This window comes from Cervus elaphus, chromosome 33 (genome assembly GCF_910594005.1).
Source record: "Cervus elaphus chromosome 33, mCerEla1.1, whole genome shotgun sequence".
NCBI lineage: Eukaryota > Metazoa > Chordata > Mammalia > Artiodactyla > Cervidae > Cervus > Cervus elaphus.
In genome coordinates, this window is record NC_057847.1 from 28,957,254 (window position 1) to 28,976,976 (window position 19,723).

Here is a 19,723-nt window from a genome sequence, read left to right on the forward strand (position 1 = left end):
TCCGCAATCTACTACAGAAAAACGTGTTTACTGAGAGTTCTGGGGTTGCAACTTCGTGATGGGCCTGGTACCTCTCCTCAGGCATTTTCTTTCAGCAAAGGGGGCCCATTCCCCTGGGATCAATCCAACAGGTCTCCCATCTTCGGTTGACTTAAAAAAAAAAAAATCTATACATAATTTAGGTCATTTCAACAAATTCTTAATTCACTGGCTCTTTAGAGCAGGATTTTGTTTGACTGCCCAGTCTCGCCCCCACTCTGCGAAAGCCTTAACCTTGCAAGATTCCGCATTCACCTAGTTAATACAGTACCAATTGTTGCTTTATTAAAGGTGTTGGGAGGGGAGAGGGCAGGATTTTCCTGGTGGTAGTAGAGCAGAGTCGCAGGAGGATGCCTGTGCGTTTTCTTCGGTCATCTACAACCAAGTATTCTTAGAGCAGTTACTCGGCAGCCTTTTGAAGTCCTGCTACAGCAGAAAGCTGCAATTGTTGTTTTCAGCTCTCAACAGAGAGGGGATCAAACTTTGCCCTTTCAATCTGAAAGATTTTTTTTTGTTGTTTTTTATTGGTCGGTGAGGGGGGGGGGGGGTGGTGGTGGTTTCAATCTGACACACTCTAAGTTAACTTTGAGGATTTGGAGACCTTTTGCAGTTTAAACTGCAGACCAAATCACAGATGCCCTAATACTTGCGTCTGAAACAAGGCCTGGATCATTATTACAACCAAGATGATTCAGTGAGGAGGAATTACAATCCTAGGAATCTCTGGAAAACACAAGCTTAGTTTGAAAGTTTCTTGAACTGGAAACATTGAGTTAACTTTAAGCTTAAGTTTCAGTGGGCTTCCTGATAGCTCAATTGGTAAAGAATCCCCCTGCAATGCAGGAGACCCCTGTTTGATTCCTGGGTCGGGAAGATCCCCTGGAGAAGTGATGGGCTACTCGCTCCAGTATTCTTGGGCTTCCGTTGTGGCTCAGCTGGTAAAGAATCTGCCTGCAATGTGGGAGACCTGGGTTCGATCCCTGGGTTGGGAAGATCCCCTGGAGAAGGGAAAGGCTACCCACTCCAGGAGCTAGTCCATGGGGTCACAAAGAGTTGGACAGGACCAAGTGATTTTCGCTTTCACTTTCAGCTTCAAATTTGGATCAGTATGTGATGGTTGGATAAGTGGAATTCTCAATCTAGGAGGGATAATTTATCTCATCCAGTTAGACTCCTCCGTTTGATGGCAGAAGGAAACAATAGTTGCATAAGGGTGTCATGCCTGTGCGGCACTGAATCTCAGCAGATGCTCCCTGGCCTTGGGTGGTGGAGTGGAATTGTGTAACAGGGGCATCTGCACAGTGTTCGGTGCTACAGAACACGTGAATGCCGTAGGGACTCAAAGGAGAGCGCTGCTGAGGGCTGGAGTAGTTGAGGGAGGCTTATTAGGGACCTGGGGTTTGAAGGAGACTTTAAGGCCCTATGGAATTTTAATTCACAGAAAGGAGAGGGTAAAGTACTGCAATGAAACAGAACTCCCCTTCAGGGAGAAGCTGAATAACCATGAAAGATGAAATTCTGCACCTTAGATTTGCTAGTGTAAACACAGTGGAGCCAGGTGAGAGAATCAGGGAGAAGCGTTTGGCCCAGATGCTATATGTAGTAGGACTTTAGTGTAGGCTTCTTAGCAGGTGAATTACATCAATTCATTTATTAAATTTCCTTCTTTAGGAGGGTTGGCTTGCTGAGAGCACTTAGAAGGGTAAATGCAGATACGGTTATCTAAGTGTGAGATGGTAAAGGTGTAATCTGGGAACTAGTGTGGGTAGTGAAAGGGTGACAAACATTTTAAAGGGAAAAAGAGTAAAACTTGATTGACACGTTGGAATAAGAGATGAAACAAAGGGAAAAATAAAGATCCCTCTCTTGACAAATGGTGCTGGGAGAACTGGATAGTCACATGTAAAAGAATGATGTTGGCCATTTTATTTACATCGCACATAAAAATTAACTCTAAATGGATCATAGAGATCTAAATACAAGAGTTAAAGTATAAAAGTCATAGAAGAAAACATAGGATTAAGGCCTCATGACCTTGGGTTAGGCAATGCCTTCTTGCATACACCAAAAGTATAAGTGGCAAAAGAAAAAATAGATTAATTGGACTTTGTAAAAATTTATAACTTTGTATCCTTTGCTTCAAAGGATATCATCAAAACAGTGAAAAAGCTCATAGGAGAAAATATTTACAGATGATGCATCTGATAAGAGACCTGTATTCATAATGTATAAAGAAATCTTGCAACTCAACAATAGAAAACTAACGCACTTTTTCAAAGGGCAAAGGATCTGAATAGACGTTTCTCCAAAGTAGATATGCAAAAGGAAAATAAGCGCATGAAAAGATGCTCAATAGCATTAGCCATAACTGAAATACAAGTCATTATTTGGCTTTCACAATAGCCAAAAGGTAGAAACAGCTCAAATGCCTATTAATTGATGAATGGATATACAAAATGTGTTACATTTATATGATGGAATATTATTCAGCTGTAAAGAGTCTGAAATGCTGACACCTGTTACAACATGAATGGACTTTGAAAAGATTATATTATGTGGAAGAAACCAGTCACAAAAGATCACTTATAGTATACTTCCATTTATAAGAAATGTCTAGAATAGACAAATCCAGAGACAGAAAGTAGATTAGTGGTTGCCAGGCTCTGTGGGGTTGGGGGTAGGGGGAGCAGAGAATGATTGTTTTTGGACTGCTCTTTTCTTTTGGTGGGGGTGAAATATTCTAAGATTGTGGTGATGGTTGCACAACTCTGTGAATATACTGAAAACCACTTTAAATGGATGAATAGTATGATACATGGTTATATTTCAATAAAGCTGTTAAAAATTCAAAAGGAACTGAAAACAGCGTGTAAAGCAGTAAGAGTGGTTCAGTTGCTGATGAAATTGGGAGATTAAGGAAGAAAGAAAGACTGGAGTTACGTGGAAGTGCTGCATTCAGTTTGGGGCTGTTGAGTCTAAACTGTGAGCTGGATGTTCATGGGGGAAATGCTTGCAGAAAGCCAGAAGTGTGGGGAGCCGGCAGTGCAAGTGAGCAATAAAACTAGAGATAAGGAATTACAAACTTTTGAAAAGCAGTGATGGTGGAATAGGTGAGCTCATTGAAATGAGTGGAGAACCAGGTAGAGGAAAAACTACAGCAGAATTTGTGAGCAAACTCCAATTAGAAGTTGAACAGAGGGAGAAGCACTGTCAAAGCAGCCAAGGGAAAGAGAGTCAAGAAAGCCCAGAGAAAACAAAAAATGTAGAGGCAGGAGATGAGCAAGACCACTGGACATGACCAAAGGGGTAAAGAGCTAGAGGAAAGGGTAGTAAGAAAAAGAGTTCATCTGATTTGGGAGGAAACTTTGAGGATCCATCTTCAGAGCTGAGGTGGGGACAGGAAGAGGAATATGAGTCTAAGCAGTGGCTGGATAAGATAGCAGAGTCAAGGCAAAGCGCTGCATTTGTGTTTTAGGGTGTGGTTAAAAGGAAATGTTAGAAAGAGGGGGTGGTTGTAGGTGGAGAGCCTAGAGACTGGGGGCTTGCAGTAGAGATGTGAAGGCTTCCTTTAATGAGGAGCAGAGAGAGGTTAGCAAGTCTAACTGCAGGAAGGAACTTCTGCTGGGGGCCATGCCAAATGAAACTCAAGGGGGAGGCTCCTCATTTATTCATCTAAAAGCACAAAGTATGCAGCAACATGGATGGACATAGAGATTATCATACCAAGTGAAGGAAGCCAGACAGAGAAAGACAAATAATCATATAATGTTACGTATACGTGGAATCTAGAAAAATGATACAAATGAACTTATTTACAAAACAGAAACAGACTTACAGACATAGAAAACAAAGTTATCATTACCAAAGGGGAAAGAGGGGGAGGAATCAATTAGGAGTTTGGAATTAAAAGATACACATTTATATAAAATTAACAACAAGGACCTACTATATAGCATAAGGAACTATATTCATATCTTATACTAACCTATAATACAATAGAAAAGAATCTGAAAAAGAATAAATATGTATATATATGTATGTATAGTTATTACACATCTGAAACTAACACTTTGTGTAAATTAGTTTCACATGTGCTGTGCGGAGTCACTCAGTCATGTCCGACTCTTTGTAACCCCATACACTGCAGCCCACCAGGCTCCTCTGTCCATGGGGATTCTCCAGGCAAGAATACTGGAGTGGGTTGCCATACCTTTCTCCAGAGGATCTGCCAACCCAGAGACTGAACCCAGGTCTCCCAGATTCTTTATCGTCTGAGCCACCAGGGAAGCCCATGAATACTGGAGTGGGTAGCCTAGCCCTTCTCCAGGGGATCTTCCAAACCCAGTAATCAAACTGGGGTCTCCTGCATTGCAGGCGGATTCTTTACCAGCTGAGCTACCAGGGAAGCCCAAACCAACCATACTTAAATTTTTTTTTTTTTTAAGGTACGTGATAAAGCCACTGCTGAAAGTGAAGGGGGTGGGGGTATTCCACACTAAAAGTGCAGTAGGAAATGATTTGCAGATCAGGTGATGCTTATACCTACTTGTGCCAGACCTTGTCCTGTATGTTTTATTCCACCACACGCTTAAGTCCTGCCTTCTAGGCCACTCTACTGGCATTTGGATTTCCTCAGACAAGAATGTGGCCCCTGTCCTTACCCCTCCTGTCTTGTAAGATGGACGGTGCAGATGTCCTGCTGTGGGGGCTGTCATGTGGGGCAGGAGGAGGAGTTTTGGGGTGCTACCTGCCTCCGTGGGAGGGAGGTCCCCACATAAACCTGCTGTTTTTTTGGAGGCATATAAAATTGCTTTCTTTGGGCTGTAGGCAAAAATATTGCTTTCAACAGCATGGATATGAGTGATCTTTAAGTGCAGACAAGGCCTGCTTACAAAAAACATCCTACAAAAGATAGTACCTAGCTTCCTTTCTTAGTGGCTGGTGTTGGTGGTACAGTGGTGAGCATAGCTGGCTTCCAAACTTCCTTTCTTAAGAATATTGTTTCCTATTTTAGTTTATTAATATTCATGTTTTAAAACTACCCTGTGTTTTGATTTGTAACAATAATCACTTGATGCCAGGAGAAATAATGGCACAGAGAAGTGCAGAGGCTGAGGTCACTGCAGGAGCTGGCGGAAGCTCAAGCTCCTTCTGCTCCCATCTTTCGCGGCACGGGGAGCCCAGGCTGTGTGAGTGCAGAGGGTCTGTGCGCTCAGGCACAGTGGGGGATCCCGGAGATGGAGAAGATGTGCCCTGACTTGTGGGGTCTGGAATCCAGTACTGAGGACAGAAGAACTTGCATCGGAGCCACGGTTGGGTCATGGGACCACGGGGAAGACATTGACGGCAGATGAGAGAACCGGGGCCCAAAGACGTGAGTGATTGGCTTCCTGAGATCACTCAACACAGTGGAAAAACTGAGTTGTGCCTAAGTTGTTTCTCCAACACTGGTAGAAAACAGGAGTATTGAAAGATTTTCCTTGTCCTGTTACTTGTGGGATCATTTCCCCCTCCTTAAAACAGAAGAAAGTGATAAATCTTTCTTCTAAGCTACACAAAAATTTTATACATAAATATCTGGAAATTTGATCTGGAAATAGCAAAAAATGAAAACATGCATTAATTGGATGCAGGTCTAATAAAGATTCTGTCTGCATAACAAGAAACGAAAAACTCTGGACTCTCTCTCTTTTTTAACCCTCTGAGTCTAGCCTCACCCTGGATGGAGGTTGAGGGGGGGCGGTATCTCACGGGCTGGAAAAAGGAGCGCTATGAGGTGGTGGGTTTGCAGCACGATCTCTCTGGCATGCTGGTAGTGGCCCCTGGGTGGTCACCGCCTGTGCCCCAGGCACTTTGACTTGCTCTGTGCCTATGTGACCACGTCCCGGAGGCTCACACTGCTGCTGCCCGTCACAGCGATGTGGGGTCTCATCCAATCTCTCACAACCCTGTTTTATGGATGGGGGAAATGTGGCACAGAGGAGTTAAGTTATTTGCCCAGGATCCTACATCCTGTTACTGGATTTGGATCCAGATAATGTTACTTCGGAGGGCAACCTTTTAACCTTCAGGATAGAGTGCCACCCTGAGGAACTCAAGTCTCTCGGTTATTAGAAAAGCAATGCACGTGTCTGTGGTCTGCAGCGCTGGTGTGAAACAAGAAACTTGGGTAATTTTTTTAGCCCTGTTACAGGGTGTTTATTTGCCTCGTGGTTAAAATGTCAGATCCACATGAGATGTCTGCTGTCTGTGTCTCCCAAGGAGAGAGACAGTTTGGCCTGAAGGAGGATAGTCTGGACCCATGACCTTTCCTTTCCTGGCCTGGGGAGACCTTTCTCTCCCCCTTACCCTCATCCCAAGCCACCAGGGGGCACACAGAATCAGCTATTTACCTTGGAAGGTTTAAGGCTCCAATTCTAAGGATATAAGTGTTGGTCCAGTATCTTTAGGGGTCCAGCTAGGGATGGACTAACACAAACATCAGGTCTCCAAGTGTCCCTAGTTCCATTTAAAAGATCAGCTCACCCATGGGCCTTTTGGTCTTGAGGAACAACACCCTTTTCTGTGGGTTCTAGGATCATGATTTGGTTTCAAGTAGAAACTGTTGCCTTATCCTAGCACTCCCCCTGCAGAATCACTCAGAACTAGTTGTTCCCTTTGGGGACCCTCACTGATCCTCATCTCCAATTGCTCTCTTCTCTCTCTTTTCCCTTTTCTTGGCTGCCCTGTTAAGTCCTTGTCATTTATTATTTTCTAACAATTGCCCTCATCTCGCATGCTAGTAAAGTAATGCTCAAAATTCGCCAAGCCAGGCTTCAATAGTACGTGAACCATGCGTGAACTTTCAGATGTTCAAGCTGGATTTAGAAAAGGCAGAGGAACCAGAGATCAAATTGCCAACATCCGCTAGATCATCAAAAAAGCAAGAGAGTTCTAGAAAATCATCTACTTCTGCTTTATTGACTATGCCAAAGCCTTTGACTGTGTGGATCACAACAAACTGTGGAAAATTCTTCAAGAGATGGGAATACCAGACCACCTTACCTGCCTCCTGAGAAATCTGTATGCAGGTCAAGAAGCAACAGTTAGAACTGGACATGGAACAACAGACTGGTTCCAAATAGGGAAAGGAGTATGTCAAGGCTGTATATTGTCACCCTGCTTATTTAACTTATATGCAGAGTACATCATGAGAAATGCTGGACTGGAGGAAGCAAAAGTTGGAATCAAGACTGCTAGGAGAAATATCAACAACCTCAGATATGCAGACAATACCATCCTTATGGCAGAAAGCAAAGAACTAAAGAGCCTCTTGATGAAAGTGAAAGAGGAGAGTAAAAAAGTTGGCTTAAAACTCAACATTCAGAAAACTAAGATCATGGCATCCAGTCCCATCACTTCATGGGAAATAGATGGGGAAACAGTGGAAACAGTGAGAGACTTTATTTGGGGGGGGCTCCAAAAATCACTGCAGATGGTGACTGCAGCCATGAAATTAAAAGGTGCTTGCTCCTTGGAAGAAAAGCTATGACCAACCTAGACAAGCTTATTAAAAAGCAGAGGCATTACTTTGCTAACAAAGGTCTGTCTAGTCAAAGCTATGGTTTTTCCAGTAGTCATGTATGAATGTGAGTTGGACTATAAAGAAAACTGAGTGCTGGAAAATTGATACTTTTGAACTGTGGTGTTGGAGAAGACTCTTGAGAGTCCCTTGGACTGCAAGGAGATCCAACCAGTCCATCCTAAAGGAAATCAGTCCTGAATATTCATTGGAAGGACTGATGCTGAAGCTGAAATTCCACTACTCTGGCCACCTGATGAGAAGAACTGACTCATTGAAAAAGACCAAAATGCTGGGAAAGATTGAAGGCAGGAGGAGAAGGGGAAGACAGAGGATGAAATGGTTGGATGGCATCACCAACTCAATGGACATGAGTTTGAGTAAACTCTGGGAGTTGGTGATGGATAGGGAGGTGATGGACAGGGAGGTCTGGTGTGCTGCAGTCCATGGGGTCACAAAGAGTCAGACACGAATGAGCAACTGAACTGAACTGAAGATTTGCCTAAGTGGCTTCTACATGAGGCTCCAAGACCTACACCAGGATTCATACTTACCTCTTGCTTACTGTATTGGTCAGGGTTCAGTTAAGTGAGTAGAATTAGTTCTACCTGATTTAAGTATAAAAGGACTTATTCCAAGGTTGCCAGTGTCTTACAGCTTGACTGGAGGGCTAAAGAAACAAAGTCTCAGCTGAGCTTTCAGGAATGACTGCCAAAGCAACCCCACAAACCTGGGTGGACAAGGAAGCCATTGTCTCTTTCCAGGATCAGAAGGTGGTGGCATTAGAAAGCTGCCTGCCATTGGGAAGCCAGTGACACCTGCCCAGCCTCAGAATTATGCCACCTGCACTGTGATCTGTACCTTGTCTCTTGACACTGTGAATATAGGGCTGTGACATTAGGACCTCTGTTATAACTGGCATAGAAAAAACAGATATACCACAACTGTACTTACTGACAGAGGCAGCAGAAACACAGTTTCTGCCTCACAATTATGTACTTCTGTCTCCTAAATTTGGTATGCTGCATCTGAGTGGCTTAATCTAAATCACAGAACCCTAAATCTGGAACCCTAGCTGCAAGAGAGTCTGAAAATGTAGATTTTTTTAACTTTCTGGCCTAGAAAGAAATTGGAGTAGCTAAGTGAGCCATTCCAAATATCTGCCATGTTTGCTGCTTGTGAGGTTGCTTCACCTTGATTCCTGGTTTACATCCCCAGGTTCTCACTTCTCTTTTAGGGAATTGCAAGTACCAATTTCGGTTCAGTCACTCTGGTCCCACTACAGGGGAGTTATGTCATTCAGCCAGTATTTACTGAGTCCCTAACATGCGTGCTCCCTTAACCGTTTCCTTGCCTCATGACTCCCGAGTCCATCTCCAGCTTTAACCTTGATCTTTCTCTAGAACTCCAGCCCATTATTAACTGACATCCTTGAGATTGCCCCAAGAATGTCCTGCCAGATCTCCAAAATAAATATATCCTCAGGAAACATCTCCCTGCTTTCCAAACCAACTCATTGTTCCAAGATTTCTGGTTGGTGGTGCTTAAACTGGTTCACGTACAAGCTCAGCTGAACTCCTTCCTTCACTCCCCACTTCCATCACTGCTCACTGCACTTCCATGCTGTCATTCAATTCTTCCTTCTTCCTTCTCCCACTTCCATTTTCCTGTTTGAAGCTTTCATTATCTTTCAGCTCCCTTTTGACAGCCTTTGTGGCAGACTATATTTTCCAGAGATGATCCCAACAATATCTCTCATCCCACAATCTAACTGGCCTGAGTGACTCACTTAAAACCAATAGGAGATGGCAGAAGTGACTTCCAAGGCTAGGTGTGTAAAGGTCAAGTGACTTCCATCTAGATCTCTTGGAGTGCTTGCTTTCTAGATATTCCCTCCTTGGAATATTCCCTCTTGGAACCCAGCATGAGAAGACCAAGCCACATAAGAGGCTCCCTATAGGGGCTCTGGTCAACAGTATCAGCTGAGGGCAGTCTCTGAGTCATCCCAGCCCAGGAGCCAACATGTAAGTGAAGAAGCCTGAGAGTGATTCCAGTCCCCAGATGTTTCAGTCAGCCTAGCTGAGGTCCAGACATTATGGAGCAGAGGTGAGCCATCTTTTCTATGCTCTGTCCAAATTCTTGACCCAGAAAACCCATGAGCACAGTGAATGGCTCTTGTTTTACTTCACTAAGTATAGGGTGGCCTGTCACACTGCAGAGCCTTAGGTAAACAGCCCTCAAAGCCATGCTGCACATCATCTGATGATCACCTTGCTAAAACACTGAGCAGCTCATATTTTTACTTTGCTCAGAAAACTGAAATGTCTCCCCACTGAATATGGAATTAATTGTATGTTTTCCAGGCTTGCATTCAAGGCACCATATAATTCTGAATCTTCTTGCCTTATTTTCCACTTTAACTCATTACCCACCTTTCATTCCAATCTTACTAGATAGTAACTCTTCACCTGGCCCTGCCTGAAGCTTTCCTACCTCAATGAATTTTCACAAGCACTAGCCTTTGTTTGGAATTTTAATTTTCTATATCCAGCAAAGTCCTACCTTAAAACCAGCTCAAATCTCTCATCCTCTAGAACTGTGCTGTACAGTATGGTAGCCAGTAGTGACCTGTGGCTATTTACATGTAAAGTTAAACTGATTCAAGTGAAAACTCCTTTTCTCAATCTTACTAGCCACATCCTACCGGACAGCACTTGCTCTAAGAAACCTCTCAGCTTTACCTTTTCCAATTAATTTCTCCTTTCCTATAGAATCTCCTTTCCTACAGAACTATTTATTTGGGTCTTTGTTGTTGCTCACAGGCTTTCTCTAGTTGCACCGGGCCTCAGTAGCTGCAGCTCGGGGGTTCAGTAGTTGTGACGAATGGGCCTAGCTGCTTTGTGGCATGTGGGATCCTCCTAGACCAGGGATCAAACCAGTGTCCCCTGCTTTGGAAGGCAGATTCTTAATCACTGAACCACCAGGGAAGTCCCCCCTAGAGAATCATGAACTGCTGTTAGCAATTTTGATCTGAATGACATTTTGAAGGTCACATAATCCAATACCATAAAATTACTGATGTATCTTGGCTTTCCACTATTCTATGCATTGATCTATATATGGTAGGTGGGCTCAAACATTTCTTGAATTGCAAGGAAGCAACAATGAATCTATCTGTCCTAAGGGGTTTGGGTTAAATGACCTCTTTGGACATTTTCCAGTAAAAGCCTCAACAAACAACAAATTGAAAATATATAATCTCCCTGGAGAGCTGTTTCTCAAATTACAAATGATTTGGGAGGAGGGTCTTTTGGGAGGGGCATCTAGGTATAGACTGTTAAATACTGTAGGGATTTAATTATTTAGGGATGTGTGCATGTTTTGTCTCAAAGGATGCCAATTTTTGCCCAGTCCTCATGACACCTTAACTTACATGTCAGCTCTGCATACCACTGAACAAGGAGGAATTTCCTTCACACAGTTCCTTCTTTGAACAAGGAGAACATGGTAACAGATAATTACCAGACAGATGAAATTCCATTCAGTTTAAGTTTTTACCAGTCCTCAAGTTATTAAATTCATACAAATTAGACACATAAATCTATGGCTTTTCCAGTAGTCATGTATAGATGTGAGAGTTGGATTATAAAGAAAGCTGAGCACAGAAGAATTGATGCTTTTGAACTGTGGTGTTGGAGAAGACTCTTGAGAGTCCCTTGGACTTCAAGGAGATCAAACCAGTCAATCCTAAAGGAAATCAGTCCTGAATATTCACTGGAAGGACTGATGCTGAAGCTCCAATACTTTGGCCACCTGATGCGAAGAGCTGACTTATTTGAAAAGACCCTGATGCTGGGAAAGATTGAAGGCAGGAGAAAAGGGGACAATAGAGGATGAGATGGTTGGATGACATCACCGACTCAAGGGACATGAGTTTGAGTAAACTCCAGGAGTTGGTGTTGAACAGGGAGGCCTGGCATGCTGCTGTCCATGGGGTTACAAAGAGTCAGACACGACTGAGTGACTGAACTGAACTAAAAGCTAAACTCTAAAATCATATACTATGTAATAAGATACTTTTTCATGTGTGTGCTTATGTAGAGAGAGAGAGAGAAATTTTAAGTCTAATCATCTAAATTTTCACTCATACAATATAGCCTGCTAATGGGGGATGCAGTAGACTCATTGTGTTTAGAATACAGCCTTCCACAAGCCCCAGTAGAGAAAAGCTTTGATGATGTTTATATATGACACTATGTGTTCATGTTAATAAGTGTTGATTATTACCATTTCCCTTCACTCATTATCATAGAATGAAACACCTATTAAACCTGGGAAATTTTTGAGGTTAATATTTAATCTAAACATTCAGTTTTAACCATAAAACCTGGACTCTGTACCAGAAGCAGTTTTCCAGTTACTCAATAACTTTATTTCAATCTGACAGTAATACATGGGAATCTATTTACCTGTTTCTGGAATAGATGATGAAAATTAAGAGTACTGTTGCCTGTTGACTCCTTTGGACCACTCTCCTAATTTAGTCATCCCTTTAGAATAGTTATGATTTCACCCATCATGGCACTATTTTATGCTTCTTTAGGTAGGATGGGTTTTTAAGATGCAGAAAGCATTAATTTTTCTTGATAGTTTAGAAAGGTGCCCTCAGGTCTTAGCACTATTATGCAGCACTTTAGGGAGATGCTTTCGGGCCTGATGCATCCCAGCGTGGTCCAGGGCAGGGAAGTCACTCTCCCCTACTCCCACATGCCTGCTGAGGTGAGGGCAGCCTTGCCCATCTTTACCAGTGAACCTCTGTCAAGTGGACCATGCCCTGAACTCCCATCCTAACACCAAGTGAAATAAAGTGAAAATGTTTGTCGCTCAGTTGTGTCTGACTCTTTGCGACACCATGGTCTGTCCATGGAATTCTCTAGGCAAGAATACTGGAGTGGGTTGTCATTCCCTTCTCCAGAGGATCTTCCTGACCCAGGGATTGAACCTGGGTCTCCCACACTGCAGGCAGATTCTTTACCATCTGAGCTACCAAGGAAGCCCCAAGAGAGGGTTTTAATAGCTTTCCAAATCATTTGCCCTCATCTTGGTATTATTCACCAGATTATCAACAACTTAAGAGTACAATGGCTTAGATTTAAGTCTGAAAGGAAGAGCTATGTAAAATACCTGTGTATTTTGTTCTCCACAAAGCTAATTAACAATTGATAAAAATATATATTGCTCTATTCTTTTGGCAGAGCATACAGAGTTAACATTTTCTTCTAAGTAACTTCCCTGGTGGCTCAGATGGTAAAGAGCCTGCCTACAATGAAGGAGACCTGAGTTAGATACTTGGGTCGGGAAGATACCCTAGATAAGGAAATGGCAACCTACTCCAGTATTCTTACCTAAAGGATCCCATGGACAGAGGAGTCTGATAGTCAATGGTGTCTTGAAGAGTTGGACATGACTGAGCGACTAACACTTTCTTCTAAAAGAAACTTCACAGACATATGAAGTTCTTTAACCTAATTTCAGTTAAAAAATAGTAACAAGTCCAGCCCTCTGTGCATGCACACAGTCATAGCTGTGTGATCCTGGGCAGAGCTCTTGACCACTCTAGGCCTCATTTTCTGCACCTGTGTAATAAGGGACAATTCTTTTTTTTTTTTTTTTTTTGCCTCTGCTTTTCTTTCTTGTTTCCAACACATAGTAATAAACACTTTTTTTGATATGTTAAATATGAGGGCTTTTAAATAAGCTTAAACTGGGCAAAAATACATAACTAAAATTGACCATCTTAATAATTTTAACTGTACAGATCAGTAGTGTTAAGTAGATTCATATTGTTGTGCAGCCAGTCTTCAGAATGCTTTAATCTTGCAAAACTAAAACTCTATACCCATTAAACAGCAACTCCCCATTTCCCCAGTCCTTGGCAACCAGCATTCTACTTTCTCTGTGAATTTGCCTACTTTAGAGATTACGTATGAGTGGACTCAAACAATATTTGTCTTTTTGTGACATAATGTCTTCAACTTTCATCCATGCTGTTGCATGTATCAGATTTCCTTCCTTTTTGAATCTGAAGCAATTACACTTAAAAAACAAACAAAAAGCCCACCTGTATTCAGTCTATTATTTCACAGATGTGGATGCTGAGGCCCAGAGAAGTTGACGTCATGCAACGTCACTGAGCAGTTTTGTGTAGGAGTCTGGGCCAGGAGAGCTCAGGCTCTTGGGACTTTGGGACCAAGTACTCTCTCTACCATGGGGAATTTGCATGTGTACTCAGTCATGTCTGACTCTTTGAGACCCCATGGACTGTAGCCCACTAGGATCCTCTGTCCATGGATTTTTCAGGCAAGAATACTGGAATGGCTTGCCATTTCCTCCTCCAGGGGATCTTTCCAACCCAGGGATTGAACCTGGGTCTCCTGCATTGGCAGGGAGATTCTTTACCACTGAGTCACTGGGGATCCCACTGTAGGGGATGAGGGACTGCATTTCAGTATATTCTAAAAGAAAGGTTATGGGGTTTAAAATAGCATTATGTTAAAGCAGGGACTTCCCAGTAACTGAGACTCTGAGCTCCCAGTACATGGGGCCTGGGTTCCATCCCTGGTCAGGGAACTAGATCCCTCATGCTGCAACAAAGATTGAAGATGTGTGCTACAACTAAGACCCGGCACAACCAAATAAATAAATAGCATTAGGTAGAAGGGAAAATAGCATCAGTTGTGCTGGAAAACAAGGTGTGCAGCTAGGAACATGGGGCAGAGCCACGGGAAGAGATTATGGTCTGTGAGGGATGGGGGAGAAGGAGCAGCAGGAAGACTACATGGGAAGAAGGGAGTAAACTGGGGGGAAGGGAGCAGTGGGGAGAGAGAAGAGAGGGAGAGGGGAAGGAAGGAGAGGAGCCAGATGGGAGCTCAGTGATGGTCTAAGACCCGGCTTTAGAAGAGGCTAGGAAATCCAACCTGCAAAGACTTCTGCCTCTCAGCAGCCAAACCACTTTGACTTCAGGCCCACCACCTCGAATCAGCTAAGTTTAGTGAGAAATCATGGAGTTCTCGATTCCATGTCCCCATAGTCACCTGTCAACGGATGCTTCAAATACCTGAACATAGGACAGAGGCTTAAAGTCTTAAATTGCAAATACTTGGTTTGGGCAAGTTGACTGACATGCTGTCCATGAAAGTATAATCAACCTATACCTCAACAAGTGTAAGTGATTTTATCAGAAACTTTCTAGTTTAAGGGCAGAGAGTGAGCAGAACAGACAAGTTGCTGGGAATGCTAAAAATGCAGGTATTAATGCAGGTGTGTGAAGGAAGGGGAAACCAGGAGTGGGGAGATTTGTGCATCTCTACCTGTGCTTGGCCTCAAATGCCTGCAGTAGTTATGCTCGTGGGTATTTGGAAGCAGGTCTGCCTTGACTAGAACAATGAGTATGGACCCAGAGGTTCACAGGATTTATGAAGATTTTACTTTTTCAACCCAGTTAATTCCTTTCACAAGGAAGCTTTTTCCCAGGTGATTCATAAATAACGGATCAGGCAACATGTTCCATAATATCTCTGTTTTCTAGATACCCAGAACGCTTTGGTGCACACCCTGGGAACTCTAATTGTATGTTCATTTATTCTGAGAGTCTTTGTTTTCCAAAAACTAATTCTTCAAAGACTTGTACAAGACAGCAGAAGCCACCTTCACGGTGGACACAATTTTCTTTCTCTCCCAGGCTCTGAATCCTGGCTGGCTAGAAAGCTACCAGGCTCATTTCCATATCAAACAAAGAGAAGGCAGGAAAATACTCCCCTGATCGACATAAAAAGACACATTACAGGAGATTGTCTAAGAACTTGTTTTTACAGCCAAAATTAGCAAATTATTCACAGTAATAGGTGAGTCGGATGACAATAGTGTTTAAGAGAACAAAGCCGCTCATCAGGACTCCGACCTCAAATCCGCCTCACGGCGGGTCCCCAGCTGCCAGAACATCTCTGTGCACAGACAGCCAAGAGGCTGTAAAAAAGAAAAAGAGGCAGCCAGGAAGTCTGCCACTTACCCAGATGCAGCTACCAGAAAATGCGTTCCAGGGTGCGCTCCCATAGCTTCTCAGAAGGCTCCGCGGGTGGCCACTCTGTTAACGTGGGGCACACGTGGCTCCCATCTCGATAGGAGTTCCAGGGAAGCCAGGGAGCTTCAGACGCCCCGTATCCATTTCCTTTCTTGATCTGAAACCCTTTGGAAGTTTTGGAGACTTTCAGTGGAAACCTGAGCTGCCAGCTGCCAAGTGTAAGTGCTTGATTTCCTGCACTTAATCAATACCAATTTAGTAACCCCTTGGAAAAGCTTAACGTACGCCGGGTTGCAGGGTGGTGAAAACACACTTGGCACCTTTCTGTATGAGGTCTGCCCCAGAGACAGCTCATCACCTGGTAAGTCAGTGTGGGCCATCTGGGACTCAGCGAGCCTTCCTACGAGGCGGTGGTAAAAAGATTAAATAGACAGGGACTTGAAACTGTACCTGGGAACTGGGGCCTCCAGAAGGGGAGGAAAGTCTTAAGGCAGGACTCAGGATCCATCTGTGAGCACCTGGGTTAAGCCTTGCAGAGGCAACATCCCCAAGGAGCTTAGCCAAGTGAGCAAATTGGGAATTTAATGAAATCAAGCACTTATACTTGGCAGCTGGCAGCTCAGATTTCCACTGAAAGTCTTCAAAACCTCCAAGAGCTTCAGATCATCTAATTCCCCCTGCTTTAGGACATCCCTCCCTCCCGTCATAATTAACGAGGACCTGTCTGTTGTCCTTGCCTCTCGGGGACACGTCTTCTGCCAGGTGACAGCTAGAGCATCTCGTAAACTTTCTCTTACCTTCATTTAGGGCCTCTTGAAGATAACAGCTCAACTCAAAGAGTGCCTCCAACCATAGGATTCCAGGTACTGGCACAAAGGTGCTCAACTCCGGCTACAGGTGAGAATCATTTAGGAAAATTTTCATGACACTCAGGCCCCACCCAGACACACTAAATTAGAATCTGTGAGGCTCAGGCATTGGGATTTTAAAGAAACGTTTTATTTAAAAATAATTACAGCTTCATAAGACATTGCCAAAACAGTGCAGAGATGCCCCATGTACCCTTCATCCAGCTATTACCTAAGTATAACGTATAAGACCAGAAAACGGACACCAGTCCAATGTGTATGAGTAGTTCTATGTCATTTTATCACATGAATGGATTAGTGTGACCCCAACAGCACTCACGATACAGAACCATTTCAGCTCCACAGGCCTCCTTCCTGCTACGCTTTACAGCCACACCTGGCTGCTGCTCCTTGCCATCCCCAACCCTGGGAACCACTTAGATGTTCTTCACCTACTTGTCTCTCTGAGAATGTTATATAACTGGAATCATACAGTACGTAACCTTCTGAGATGGGCTTTTTACTTGACATAATGCCCTTGCGTGGGAGCCATTCGAGAGGCTGCATTTATCAATAGTGTGTTCCTTGTTACGGCTGAGCACTCTTGTACTGTATGGCTGTGACATGGTTTACCCATTCACTTCTTAATTATTTTCCATTTTTGATGATCATAAACAAGGCTTCTATAAACATTCATGTACAGGGTTTTGGAGGATATATGTTTTTCTTTCTTTGGGATACATTTTTGTAAAACTTCACGTCATTCCAGTAGGAAGCAGGGCTAAGAACTCTTGGACCAAGGAGAACTGGAGAAGTAGCTACCACACGTCTCAAACATTTGCAAGATACTCTGTGTGATGCTGTGCTGTGCGGTGTGGGGTGTAGAGGAGGAATGAGCGCACAGGCGCTGCAGTCAGACTGCCTGCGCTCAAATCCTGGCTTCACCACTTTATGCCTCAGTTCAGTTCAGTTCAGTTCACTCAGTCGTGTCCGACTGTTTGCGACCCCATGAGTCGCAGCACGCCAGGCCTCCCTGTCCATCACCAACTCCCAGAGTTTACTCAAACTCATGTCCATCGAGTTGGTGATGCTATCCAGCCATCCCATCTTCTGTTGTCCCCTTCTAGCTCACCTATAAAATGGGACAGTAAAACCAACTTCGTAGTTCTAGGGTGAGCACGCAGTGAATACTGTTCTGGACTGCATGCTGTGTAACCCCAAGTTCATATTTCGAAGCCCTAATTCTCCATGTGATGCTACCTGGAGGTGGACCTTTAGGAGACAATTAGGTTTAGATGAGGACCTTTAGGAGACAATTAGGTTTAGATGAGGTTGGGAGGGTGGCGCCCCATGATGGTCTCTGCTATAAGAAGAGACCAGAGAACTTGCACTCCCCTTCTCTCTCTCAGCCTCATGAGGATGCAGCAGAACAGGGTCCCTCTGTAAACCAAGAAGAGTGTTCTTACCAAGAACAGAATTGGTCAGTGCCTTGATCTTTGACTTGCCCAGCCTTCCTACAGAGCTGTGAAAAATGAATTTCTGTTGTTTAAGCTCCTCAGCCTATGGTATTCTTTTAAAACAGCCCAAGTTGATGATAGATATAATTCATGTAGAGGACACATTAATAGCTCAGTGCATACTAGCACACAATTATTCTGCTGGGAACTGAATTTAGGTCATGTTGGTTCCTGACTTAAAACTCCTCAAGGGCCATTTTAATGCCTCCCCTCAGGTCCTATGCACAAGCCTCAGTGAACTTTGCAGTGATATCTTGCTGTGGGCTGCTAAGAGCTAACGTGAGAGAGGGTGCGCTTCCTTCTGAGAGCCTTCCAGGGTCTGCCCCTTGCCGAGCTCTGCAATGCATTCGCTTTGTTATGACACTTCCTGCTGGACATTGGAACTGCCTCCATTGTATGGACACCACAGGCTTCTTGGTGGCTCCCTGGCCCGTGTCCTGCCTACCAGTGAATCTCCAGTGCCTGACATGGTGCTTGTTAGTAGGTTCCCATTAAATACATGTGGGATGAAAGAACAAATAAATGAACCAAGGGTCCTGTTACGGCGTGTGGCAGGAAAGGACGGAGCCCCCAGTTAACTCTCTGAGAAGGTCCTGCTCTCCTGCTTACTCTGGGTGGCCGAGGTGATGGCAGCCTGGGCAGAGCCTCGAGTCAGTCACTGACACTTGTGCTGGGAGTGTCAAGGCTGCCGGTCACACAGTGAGCCCTGGGAACGAACATGACAGGCTGGGAGGACGCAGACCAGGCTCCAACACCTGCATCATGATCATAAGGCTGTTGGAGCAGAAAGAGGAGGACACACTGGGACTTAATGTTAGAAGAGGCAAGTTCAAGCCGTGTGACTTGGAGTAAGTCAAGTAACCTCCAGTGCCTGAGCTTATCTGGAAAATGAGGACAATAGTTGATGCTATACCTTAGGCCTGGAGCCAGGCTGCCTGGGTGTGAATCCAGCTTACCACTTACTGCTTGTGACCATGGACACTTTATATAACCTCTCTGTGCCTCATTTTTCTCATCTGTGCCAGGGGGATAATAATAGTATCTACCTTATAGGGTTATAATGACTAAAAACAGTTCATAAATGTGAAGGGCTCAGAAAAATGCACAACCTACTATTAATTAAAAATTTAAATATATATAAATAAATACAGTGAGAATAAAGGATTATTGTGAGAATCCAATGAAAGGAAACTGAAGTCATGCTGCCTGTGATTCTGGCAAGGCTTTATGAAAAAGATTTTTGCTATTTCAGTCGACATTCAAAATTCCACTCTCTGATAAGTATCCGGAAAATAGCCAAGCTGTAGCAGGGAGCCATTGGACACCGTGGACCCGATCTGCTCAGGAGGGGCCAGAAGTTGCTGCCATCTGATGTCTTGTGGCTGCATGGAAGGAGCTGGGGCTGTAAGTCCAGTTCCTAGTGGACAGGTGTTTGAGACCCAGAACCGTCCTTACAATTGGCACCTTGTTGAGTTCTCCGCAGACAGGCGAGGATTAAGTCGAGAGGAGACCAGATGACTCTTCCATCTAGAGCTGGTGGACCCAGCAGGCAGGGCTGAGGCTCACTGACTGAGATTGGGCAGCCAGAGTTAAATCCTTCGCTGTTGTTGTCTACACTCTGCTTTGCAGAGAAATTTCAAGTTCTGGTCCCCAGAGCAGTCAATCCAACAACTTTCAT